Below are 13,350 nucleotides of genomic sequence, written 5' to 3'. Positions count from 1 at the left end.
GCCACAGGTGGAACAGCTCCTAGTCGCACGAAAGAGAACAAGATGAATACTTGAGCTTGAAGGGAGCAGAAGACATGGGTACCATTGCCGATATTTCTCACAGAACCGGAAAGCAATTACAAGGAGTTGGAATCCTGCCAATCAAACCCGACGACGCAAGGACAAAAGAGTATAGTATGGTTGTGCCTTCTTTTTGGCGAAGCAGAGCGTGGGTTCACGCTTCAGTGCGTGAGATATAGATACCGTAAACTAACGCATGCCAGAGTCCACCAATTTGCAGCGACAACCATGTCATATACATACAACCAGCCATGAAAGGTTTGCGACTCAGCCTGCTCTGCCCGTGGCAAGAGAGAAAGAGATCCAGATTGAGTGGATGAGAGGCAAGCCAAGGCACCAAAAGACACAGGAGGGCGAAAAACAACACTCCGAGTGCGCCTACCTCTATGGGCACGGCGGTTGTAACGAAACGGAGGGCTCTAATGCTCAACATACGGTTCTGCAGAGCCTTATTGGAGTGTGGGTAGATAGATGGGCCGAGGCGGGGCTTCACTGATTATTCATCGGGCAAACAATCAAGGATGTATCACTCGAATTTTACCTGCACAGGCTGTACTGGAGTCGCGTTTGGAACATCGGTTTCTGACAGAAAACAGCATCCCACACTTTTAAGTGTATAAGTGATAGCAAGTGAAACTGCAGCGTTCACAGACACCTGGTGTCTAACGACCAAGGTATGTAAATGTGAGGAGGATGGAACTGATCAATGAGGTGTAGAGGAGGAATTCAGAGATCAGAGACGAGGGAGACATTGGAGAGAACTGACTGGATCACCAATATTTGTAGGTGATAGTAGCGTCAGAGGGCTGACCCTGTAAGCAACTCATTCCAGTCTCCAAGGGCAGCGAGTAAGGTCTCCAACGAAGTGACAGATTTTGACAAGATTGGTAGGCGCATATTAAACGGAACTTTGGACAAGTCAGTCCAATTCGGTCGTTGGAAATGGCATATTCTCCTTAGCTGGACATGCATAAGAAACGGACACTTTTGGCCAAGGGATGTCAGACCATGTACCAACAGTACCTCCTTCGGAGTTGCAGGTTTTCTCACTTTTGCTCCCTTGTAATAAAGTGTATACCAAACTCAAATAAAGGTCTTGCAGTCGACTGCGGGCAGTCTGTATAATACATACCCATAATGTCCCCAAGACGTTTCAGAAGGTTTGCAAAATTTTGAGAGTTATGTTGCCGGAACTCCAACTCGGCCCCGACTCACTGAAATTCGCCCAACCGTTTTCCGGATTTACTTATTAATTCTGAAGTAAACTCTTTTGAGGGTCTTTCCTGACAACTATAGTTTAGTAGAGCGATATAATAATGGCGTTGGGGGCGACGGCTTCTACAATATGTAACAAGAAAGGAAAATACACATGGCGTGGTAGTGCCTAGAAGGTCCTAGTGAATGTGCCAGTCTGGTGATCTATACTTGGCCAGTCCAGATCCGTCACTTCTACTCACTCACTCTCTCACGTTCTTGTTAACTTTGAGTAAAAGAGCGATGCCGAAACAGCTACAACGTATGTACTACAGACTTGTATAGGCACTGCGCACTGAGGAAGCGGAATTAAATATAGGGCAGCGCAACTAATTAATTAATCGGTTCCACCAGAGCACTATTCCGACAGTTCTACAGCTATGAAGACATGGAAAGATCTCGTGATTCACTTAGTGGTGTCCTCCCGAGACAAATACCAGGTAAAAATGTCGGCCTTGTCGTTGCCTAAGCTTAGACTGTACTTACGTGAAATTGCAGACCTCGTTGACCAGATTGCGCGCACTTCGTGAAGTTTGACACTCATGCTACTATTAGTAGTATTTCTCGATGACATATCACGGATCGTTGAAGACTGAAGTGATCCTCTCCCAGTCAGGGAATTCCTCTGTAAAACCATGTAGCCTGTCACGCCAGCTGTCTGCGGGCATGTACTGTACTTTGCCTGCGAGTGGAGAGTGTGAGAGTCGCCTGGAGGCAAATATTTCCAAGATAATCTAGCGAGTTGCGTTTCAGCTGTACCCATGTGCCTTGTTGAAGCCGACATAGAGAGATGAGTAAGTTGAATGGGACGCCATAAAGATGGGAACAAATTCCAAAGCGCCATTAATGCTCCACTATACAGTATAGTATATATGGTAGGGCTTGGTTTATTTGCTGATAAAATGTGGCAGCATGTCCGCAAGCCTGGCAAGCAAATGTGGAAGCATTTTGGAGACATCCTGCCAGTGGCGGGTATATGCTGTGTAATTAGTTATCCTCGACTTCGTCAATCTGATGATTCTACGATAGGTACCAACATGAGTGCAGTCTCCATGTCGAATATAGAACAGACAGAAGTATATCTGCCTTGGGAGAGGTAAGTAAAGAGAGCCAACATGCCAACTTGTGTTCCATAACATACATAGTTAGATCTATATTATATATAGAAATATTAATCTGCTCACTGTATGCACAGAATGCCTCACAACATTGGCTACCTTACAACGCGCCGCAGTTTGAGTATATTCTCCATGGCTTTCACACTACCATTAAACTGTGGCAATGTCTGCCACCCGCAATAGCGTCGAGGGTGTATCATACATATCCCTCCAAAAGAAAGAGGCCCAAATAAAAAGAGCCCGCGCAACGTTTCCTTTATGACACACAATGCAATAAATAGTGTAAAAAAACGACTAGCAGCGTGGCCTTCAGTATCAGAGGGGCATGGAACCAAACGCAATGTTGAGGGCGTTGTCAACATCAATGAAGTGAGCCACCATTCTTGACCAGTAGAGCATTGGAGCAGCAGACCACTACATCGATTACAGGCCTTTCTCGCGCAGCAGCAGAGGTCATATCTGCCCGAAACAAGTCCTCTATCATTGTTATTTGGTATCGCTTGTTCAGTCAATGGCGACAATACTACCACTGCGAAGATGTTACAAATTTAGTCCACTGCACTGCTGCCAGACTCCTTGGAGTAATCCCATTTGGCCATGTACCCTGCCTGGCTCAAGAGTGAACTGTCGGTAGTGAAAGAAAACACATGCATGTATCCCAATTGCAGAGACGGTACACTCAGTCCTTCGACTGTCATACAGTTAGACAGGGGTTGAACAATATTGTTAAAGACAAGCTCTCTCGACACTGATCACTGACTAGATTAAAAATATATTCACTCCCAAGGTTAGGGAGTTTAAGGGCTATAAAGTACGAGCCATGCTGTTTCATTATAGACATCCGACTGTCTTGTCACCTCATTGTGAAGGCGCCATGAGAGTACTGCAAGCAAACACCAACGGGATCCTTGTACCACGAGACATTTTCAATACTGACTCTCTCCGCGCATGAGTTTGCTGCCTTCAAACTAAGCTCTGTATGTCTGTCTGTCTTCCTCTTATCGCTCTATGCACTATTCTTGACAAGTGTCCCAGCGCCTGCTTTGGTCTGACCAAATGACTTGATCATCTGCAACGATTTGGGGCACTAGTGTTCTTCCGGATCCACAGACGCCCACGGATCCACAGGCAAACTTGCCGCCAGATAATTGCCAGGACATCACAACAACGTTGGGGAACATGTGTTGCAAAGTGGTCATGTTGCGTTTTCCACATTTCCCCTGTAAGGTCTCAGCAAATTTTGAAAAGCGATTATATATTGGACCAAAGAGGGACTTGAGAACTTCAAAAGTCATACCTGAACGAATGTCGAAAAAAGCTGTATTCAAGTGACAGTTTGCGATGACGACGATGGCACACACCCTAGCGCTGCTCCTTAAAGGAGTTCGGGAAATTTTCCATTAGCACCCCCCAATGGGAATTTCCAGGGCCCAATGTGATTTTAGATTGTGGTCACGTATGACAAAAGTCCAATGTTGCACAACTCAGAATAATATCGACCTTGCAGGACTCCACCAACACTACTGGCAATTTGAGGACACTTGAGATGTCGCATGCATTGCCTGCTAGCTCCCCTCAGGAGCCTCGTCTCGTTACAGATGATAGATTATGCAACACACCTCCGCTCTCCCCCTTTCCGAAAGCCCATCATTATGCCAAGTGTCAGCAATGGGAGCCAGCAACTCGAGGGGAACTTGTCAAAATGAACAAGTATACTAGTAATACGCATTGCTCTTCCCTCAAATTACAAGACTGTGTGCTGCCACTGGTTATAACAACCACTCAACCCCAAAAGATGTCAGGGACATGTAGATGCAAACGCATACATGTTGTGGTAATGAATATTCATGCACACATGGATCCAGCGTGCATACACTTTACTTCTGCAAAGTTCGGCGATGTTCAGCAAGTGGATCTCGAAGTCATGTCCACCGATCTGCTGTGGTTGGCACCCTGTTGCACCGAATGAAGCCAAGTGGGGTACAAGCATTGCACCACCAACATTAATACCGCCGCATCCCTTTCCATATAGGGAATTAGGGTTATGATTCCGACTGAGAGGACGGGACTGTGCTGGCGATGTTGTTGGCCCGCGGCGGGACAAACATGGCGCTAGAATTGCGGCATTCACCGCATTCCAGTTGACGGAATCTGGCAATCGTGGCACCCTATTTACCTACCACATGTATCACATATGTATCCCAGCAAACCGGTCAGCGAGCATGTCGATGGCCATTAGAGGATCAGAGGGCTGAAAAAGAAAGCTCCTGCTGATATGGACTGCTATGTGAGAAGCTGCCGATTATACACCCTGATCCCTGAGACACAGCCAATGTAATTAGGTCTCCTATTTTATTTTCCTTCCATATACAGCAACATAGCTCCGCAGGCCGTAGACGTGTCTGGTATTATTCCTCTTGCCGCTCTATGTATGCACCATTCCTGACGGAGCCGTGATCCTCACCGGAAGCCGACCAGTCATGACACACGACAGCGGTTCGTTCGGGTACGGAGCTGTGACGCCCAGAAGGACCCACCTAGGTTAGGTGCGGTCGGTCAGCATATACACCTTGCCCATCAAAGGGCGATAAATTGAACACATTGACTGTATTTAGGTTGACTTCTGGAAGGGCTTCGACCTACACATCTTACTGCCGATAGCATCTGCTGTCTGCTGGTCACCATTTCAATGGGTATCGACAATGACCACAAACGTGGGTATCCCAAGCGCTGAATATTTCTATTGCTGGTCGAATGATTGCACTATGATGTTATGCCACATGATAAAGTGTCGGAGCGTCGAGCAGAGCCAATAGCACAGATCAGAGAAGACCTCCACCATCTGTGGGATGCCCTGTAAATGCACAATCGACACTGCTCCCACCATCTTGGTCACACCTTGTTATTTACAATCTACGTCTTTCACACTTCGGCCTTAGATTCCGACACCCGACACATTTTACCTACAATCGTTTTGGTGGCCATAATAGTCGGTGCCATCATATATATATATATAACATCACTGTCTTACTCAATAATATCGATCACTTCGATTGCAAGATGGCCCAGAAGTGGAAAAAGGATTGTCAAACGTAGTAGTACTTACATTGAGTGCAACATATGGGTGGGCGACACAGACACAAATTTGCCTTAGGGAGCATCCGATTTTTACCCATTCTTTGACAGCTGGTACACCTGCACAACCGTCATCTTATTCAGTTGACACATGATATGCAGGGCACTTCCATAGTCCTTAGGAATTTTATGGTCCAAGTGATTGGGACCATGAACATACAGGTTTCGGCCGTGGAAATTAGAGGCCGGCGACAAACGACCGAGTAAATGACCTGCATGAGATGTAGCCGTGGGTGTTTAGTAGATAACGTATGGCAACGGACAGTGCAGTGTAACTAACACTAACCACTTGCACTGACAATTTTGTTGGCTGCACATGTCCGAAGGAATTGGCCTTTCGTTGGTTCAGACAGTGATTCTAAGCATGGCGTGAACCTACCAATTAATGTTGCGTTATGGATGTGCGGTATTGCGCCTGTCCTCGACGCCAGAATACAAAGACTTGTCCAACATAGCCGAATAGGGTTGGGGGTTCAAACTTAAAAACTTGCCCAAGGGTTTTTGTTTGAAGACGCAGTCCGGGAGCAGGATTGATTCTGCACCGTTATTTATTATACAAGGCCTCTGTCGATTATCAGGGTCAGACATATACTATCAGTAGAGTTGTCGAAGTGCTTGGAGCAGCATTCAAGAGAGAAATAACTCTCCCCTCCACAAAGGGAAAAAAGAAGAAGATAAAACAAAACGTGAAACACCCATCCGACGTCCCTAAGTTTTCCAAAAGCACAGATACACCGAACCTGTCGCCATGTTTTGAAATGGGGTCAATTCCCACCTCCAATGTTCGTAACTGCTCTACCGCGTCACCTTCTGGGAAATCCACAGCATAACACGACACCTAACTTGTGCGCTGATATTCAGCACCTTTGCAAGATGTTGCCAACGTGTACCGCCTCTCAGATCAATTGCTCAGAAAGCGACAATCTGTGAAATGCTCGACTTCTTCTCCCTTCAAGGACATTTTATTGCTCCGGGCTTTATAGGACAAGGATTAAAGCTGTATTCTTCCCCACCCATCTTGACATGTGAAGCTAACGATCCTCGTCTCTTGACGAGTGCTTGTGGGGTCAAGACCCTTCCTTGGGTGCGGATACTTTGGCGATCCTAGTCCATGCGCTCATACATCCTCTGATCACTGGATCACTGGCGACCGTCCCCGAAATCGGCAGGCACTTCGTCCTCGTCATTCCGCAGGCACCTCGTCCTCGTCATTTTGACTACTGGCAGCTGTCGGGGAAGAAGACTATCAACACTCCGCGGTACCGCATGTAGAACTATTACTTTGAAGGTTGTCTCTCGGTATGGGTCTCGTTGGGTCTCGAGGATATCAAGATGGGAGTTTCACCGTGGACACATGGCCTTTGAGTCTCAGCAGTACGCCAAGACTCAGTCTTCAGCTTGTTAATGACTTTGGTCTCCTCTGTGCCTATAGTGGAATCAATGGTTGATGTGTTATTAAAGCTGCATTTCTATGAATTGACATGGGAATCCAGTTACGTCAATGTATGTGAAGGCAGCTCAGTCCTGAGCCAGTTCATTTTCACATTATAACCTTGTGTAGGGTGATTCTGGCTCTCTCCAATTTCCGCAACTAGCGTCACTGTTAGCAGCTGCAATTTAGACCCACAAACAAATCACTGCATTTCCTTGCATTGCCTTGCATGTTGCCAGGTCGCCATACTGTCGGTGAATGACAAGTCCTGTACTGTCTGGGCAACTCAGACGGGTGTTTGCGTTAAATGGTTTCTGAACAGTCGGTGATAATACTTAGACGCTGCAGAGGGTCATAGACTTGTCAATGTCATTTACAATGCCATGCTGGCCTAATTACTGAATAATACACGGGATGGTGTGGACACATGTATGGCCTTCGACGCATCACATGTCAGAATCTGGCGATTATAGCGCCCTAAGTAAGTGAGACACAGCCAATTTCATTGGGCCTCCTATTTTATTTTGCTTCCATCTATGGTGACATACCTCTGTAGACGTGTCTAGTGTTCGTTCCTCTTATCGTGCTATGCACCGTTCTTGACATCACAAACATCTGGTTCTAACACCGAAAGCTCAGTTGATCAGTTGGTTAATTGGTTTGGTGAGTGGCACTGTGGATGGCGATACTGCGCCCCCCCCTAATTCAATGTGGTAGATCATGAAGGGTCAGCATCTGAGAGCGTCAGCCTAATACACTGACTTTGTGTGACAAGTGTAAAGGTATAAAAATTGATTGGTGGTGTTCCGAGAGCTGCAGCGAAAGACCCTGAGAAGAGGTGGAAGAAGCCAGGAAACAGTGGCTACCCATGTGGAAGACAACCGTCGCCAGTCCAATCGCTGTGTCATAGGGGAGCAACAACCAACGCATTGCGATACAGTCACCATTCTTGACGGAATGAATTCAGCACAAAACACCACGTTAACCTGCGCTTCACAGGCCACATGACCGGGCATTGTAGCGACCATTTGGTCTCCAATTGTTGGCATGTTGGACCAACAAAGTCCAGCTGAGACGACATGGAGGACGCCAGTAACGCTATTCTTTACGTTGGCTGGCAATCTGGCTTTCTTACGTACGTCTGTCTGTGTTGGGTAGGCCAACGTGATCTTCTCTCAGATAAGCAAAGAAGCTGTTCCGTGAAGAAATACTTGTCGCATGCTCTTTGGCACAGGCGCTCCTTTACGTACTGGCTATGAAAATGTGTGGGGGAATGCATTTGGGGGCGTCAAATGTCAACTACAACGTTAAGGATATTCACGCGAGAAGCAATGAAACGCAAGTTCGAGCAGTTGAGCAGTATTCCGGATGCCGGTCCCGTCCCGAAATGACATTTAATTCCCAGGGCCTGTTGACATGTCGGAATCGTGCTCTGGTCAAATTAATTAAGTGCCCTGGTTGATTTAATTAATTAATTGAATTCCTGTATTCTCAGTGGATCAGTGGCCAGTGGCGTTAGTAATTTATGCAACCCTGGTTTACTCAAAGTCAACAGTACGTCAGCGCAGTGGTTAAGGGTACATAGAGTAGATATCCCACAGCTACGCCAAAGGCGATCACAAGTCCAGCGAAGTTCTACGAAGTTTAGGAAGAAATTGTGAACAGGTTGATGACAAGAGCCCTGGCATCTTTACTTCTGCAGATCGTCGCTACAGTGGAGGGCAACAAAATATTTACCTCCATGGCCGTCATGAGTTTTCTTTGCGGGCGCCATTTACACCACAATCTGACTGATAAATAACCACGTGGGGGTCGAGTAAACACTTCCACATTGTGTAAAAGGCTCAGGAGAAGACATTACAGAGTAGCTTGCTACTTCAGACAGGTCAGAATCTTCCAGAATAATAATAGTGCTCCGGCGGAATTAAGTAAGGACTCAGCGGCCGATGTAGCATACTTAATTCCGTTTCCCCAATGTAATATGCCCATCTGTAGGGTTTCATAGTTAATGTGAATGGCTCTTTCAATGCCATTCCAACACTATGATCGATGCCTCGCCTGGAGTAAAGTCAATCGTTTGCTCAGCTACTAACTAATCCCGCGGGCTGCTCGAGAATTCGAAAACAACTGGTGAGTAAATGAAGGTCGTTGGTCCCGTTGAGCTCGGAAATAAACAGTTCATTGATACCGATAAGTAGAATTGCGCATCAACAGAGTGGATAGTGCTCGAACAGCTTGCGCCATGGAGGCAACAAGAGTAAATCAAGACCACTGTATCGATGTAGCACTTTGCTAGTTGACAGATTTGCTAGTTGACAGATCGGATGACAGGTTTGTAAAGTAACTATGCTTTCAGTGATAAAATCAACTGTAATTACACCACTGGTACGGGAGTGGAAGCTGCTCTCAAGGACATATCTCGTCAGTGACATTCAGAATCACAAAGGTTGCATTATCGCCACCAAATGAAAATATCATCTGCTCCCGGCTGTATATCCAACGCTGCCCGGTCGCATTGCCAATCCTCCGATGTGTCAGCGATGGCCAAGCTCGCACATGGCGACCCTGGAGAATACCGGAGTAAGTACGTGTTTGCACCACGACGAGCTGATAGTTGGTGTACTGTTGTGTCACCACTGGTAGGACCGCAGGTCGTTCATAGATATGACAGCCAAACCCAATACTTGCAGTAAGTACTGGACTTCCAATCAGTTCTTCTTCTTTTTTTTTTTTTTTTTTTTTCTCAAGAACGGTGGCTGGTAAAAGACTGGCCTCGTTTGAAAGGAGGCTTAAAGTTGTCTGGGAAGCCAACGTCATTTTGCGGCCTGTATATATTGAGACTTGGAACAATGGGGCAAATGCAACGATCGTCCTCCTTCCTCAACCATTGTACTTCACTGCTGCATTATTAAAAAGTGACCTGCAAAACAAAATTGGGTAACTGTGTTCAGCAGCCTGCGGCGGCTCCGCCGTCTGTCATTTATCCAGTAATTCTACTTGTGACACAGATGAAAGGTCAGATCCAGAGTTCAAAATCCAACAGCTTGCTGTATTTTAGGAAACTTCAAGCAATCTCCCACCCGAGATAGAATTCATACGACTACGATATGGTCATCGAGCCAGTTCCTCTATTATTATTTTTAACATGATGTTGACTTTTTGCGTATTAGGCTGTATCTGCCTTGAAATATTTTACCCACAAATGGCGTGATAGCGTATAGCGCACGACCTTAATTAATGAACTGCTAGACTCAGAAGATGTACTGTACTTTGTGCGTGAGCTACAGATAGCTACGACGGTAAATAAAACACTGAGTTTAATTTACTCTTTCCCGCTGAGCGAAGTCGTTATCATTGTTTTTCAATTTCTGTACTACGGGAGTTGAAGTCACGAGACTGCAAGTGATACATGAACGTGCGTCACAGTTGATCTTCTCAGTGCCCCAATAATGCTCTGTATGTAATTACTTGATTAGTTCATTTCGGTCCCATGTATTGGATTGATTTCGCTTTTCCCAAGTTGCGGTGTAGAGAACCTTAATTTGCATTCCTCTATCTATCGTTCAGTATATCTGGAGCACAGTGATGACTCCCAAAGCGCAGACAGGAACATCCACCGCACATCGTTTACTGTGGCCTCCATGGACAGAGGCGACGCCTCATTGGCGATAATGCCACTATATGGTGGGCTCGCGGAGCATCAGAGTGAGGATTGTGGGGGCCTTAATAAGCACCATCCAAATGTCCTCGAAAACGCCATCTGTTGCAAGGACACCATTTCGTCCCAGTTTCTCCTCAGAGGCAATAATACGTTCAGTTCTTATCTATCTCCCGAGTTAGAGACTAACACGGAGGAGGGGCTGCATGCTTCCAGGTGCAGGCATATGTGTGACATGATGAGGTTACTTCTAATGTGTGACATGATGAGGTTCCATCTAAGTAGAATGTGGTGGGTGGAACGAGTGCCGATTATACACCCTAAGACAAAGCCAATTTAATTGGACCTCCTATATATATATATATATATTTGCGTCCATCTACGGTCACATACCTCTGTAGACGTGTCTAGTGTTCCTCTTATCGCTCTGTGCACCACTCTTGACAAGGAGGAGACGAGAGCAGTTGGTGTGAGACAGTCAGGTGTCTCGTTGCTTGAAACACAGGTTGGTGTGTCTTCAAACGTTTAGCAAAACACAGACTCAAGTGGAGGGAAGCGAGCACACTCTTACAGTACAGTGTGCTGAAAATGGCATAGTTTGGGTTGACAAATTGCAGTAGACTTACTTAGGTGGCGCGGGGGCGCCCGTGAGCGCGGGGTGAGCGGAGTAGGAACGTTTAGTGAATTGTGAAAGCTCCCGAATTACGCATACATAAATGTGTAAGCCACTTCAGCGCGTTGGAACTGTGGCTTTATAGTTCGAAACTATATGTTGTTAAAATGTGGAAGTTTGGGACGTGTTTGATTGACACCGAAACCTCTTACGGAGTTTTTGCACGAGCTGCAAAGGTAAACATATTAAAACTTGCGCCCAAGTAACACTTTTGTACATGCTTTCGATATGCGGGGTACACATTATCAGAGATTACCTCTAAGAAGTTTCTCAAATCGGGATTGCATGCAATGTGCGGTATCTTTGGCTTAGTGGCACTTGTGGGGCGGGCTATAAATCAATTAGTTTGCCATCCAGTCGTGTCCATAACATAACCGGTTTGAGCACGCGCCGCAACATGGGCCTGCAGCCGCAATATGTGACGCCAAGCTGTGGCGTTTGCCAGCACTCGAAGCGTTCCCCTCTCGTAGTATGTATCAATTCGCTGAGGAAAGGAATAGCGCAATCTTTAGGAGGTCATCAGGTCTCGTGGTAGAACACCACCCTATGTGTGAAGGTCAAAAAACAAGTGGTAGCAGTCAGAGTGGGCAAGTAAGAGGGAAAGTTGCAGTTGGGTAACCCGCTTGGTTCTCTTGCCCACATTGGGACAATTAAGAACCCCTACGAGGAGTGTGTGGGTAGCATCCGTTCCGATATCGCTGCATATGTACCAAGAGCTACCGCTGAAGCGGATGGCGGCCATTGGTCAAGGAATACATCTTCGTATACATGTGCGTGAATACTGCGAGTGGAGGAGGTTCCCTGTAAAATCACTCTCTGATCTCTGAACTTTCTCCAAAATGCTTACGTAGCTCAATTTGGTGGTGCGGAACGCTACGGTTCCGTTCTTGACGTTAGTTGCGGCGCGGGATATCAACCACGTAAATTAGGGAGTGAATTATGGTAAATTATGGCAATCATGAACCTCGTTCCAATTGAACGCGGGCCAGTTCGTCCTGGAGCTTTAATTATTGGGATACAAATGACTAGGCTTCGATACTGATAGTGGGGATGGGAAGATTTGGCAGTTGATAAAAGAACAATGCCACCAACGGCTTTGGACGTTTGCCTACTTCGTGCTGGGAGCGGCACTGGGATACTAACAAAACAAGTAATCCATCGAGTTTAACAAATTTCAATCCTAGCTGTGAAGCGACTCACCGAAGAATGCAAAATGGAATGCTGTCAGCGGTGGCGCTCCCTATCCTCTCACCACGACAAATCGTGTAATACATACTTCACTGACGGCTGCTGATTGCGGCGATAGACTTCGTGGTCATACCGATGACCATACATACGGCGGTGTGGGTCGCCGAATCTTCCAGCCAACGCGCCTGTCAGCTTTGTTTGGTGGTAAACCTAGTTGTTGATCCCAGGATAGGTAAAGGCTGAGTGCAAGGATTTTCTCGCTATGTATTTGTTTCTAGAAACCTTGTGTTCATGGGTGTAGGTAGGAAGTTCATGTCGGCATCTACAGTTCCTTGTTGTGCCACATACATATCTACTTATACCAGAGCATCAAGGATGCGTGAAGACTGGGCCCCAAAATTAATGCCTAATATTCAATAAATAGTGTCACGCTGTGGTGCTTAAATATGTGAGAGATGGATTCCATTCCTGACCCGTCGGCAATTCAGGATCCCGCTCGCACGTCGAGCAATGGAGATATCACAGCTTTTTTAATTATCTACTTCGCAGCGTTTCAACAAGTACGTTGGTTGTATCAAATGCTAGAAGTCGCACCTTCGTGGGGTTGACAGGTGCTTAAGCGTCCAGAGAGAGAGCAAGGGGGGGAAGAAACACTTTCATGAACTGTGGAGACGTTGGTTGGCGCAGAGTGTTGCTTTGCAATTCTTTCGACTCATCGTAGACCATGATCCAGGCTTGTCGGTAAATATGGTACAAGCGGCTGTGAACGCAGCTGTTGCATGCGGCGCATACAAACAGTTTCTACTTTATGAAATGAGCATTCGAGTTTTAT

The sequence above is a fragment of the Apiotrichum porosum genome (assembly GCF_003942205.1).
Source record: "Apiotrichum porosum strain DSM 27194 chromosome Unknown scaffold_1, whole genome shotgun sequence".
NCBI lineage: Eukaryota > Fungi > Basidiomycota > Tremellomycetes > Trichosporonales > Trichosporonaceae > Apiotrichum > Apiotrichum porosum.
Note: the sequence above shows the minus strand (reverse complement) of the source record.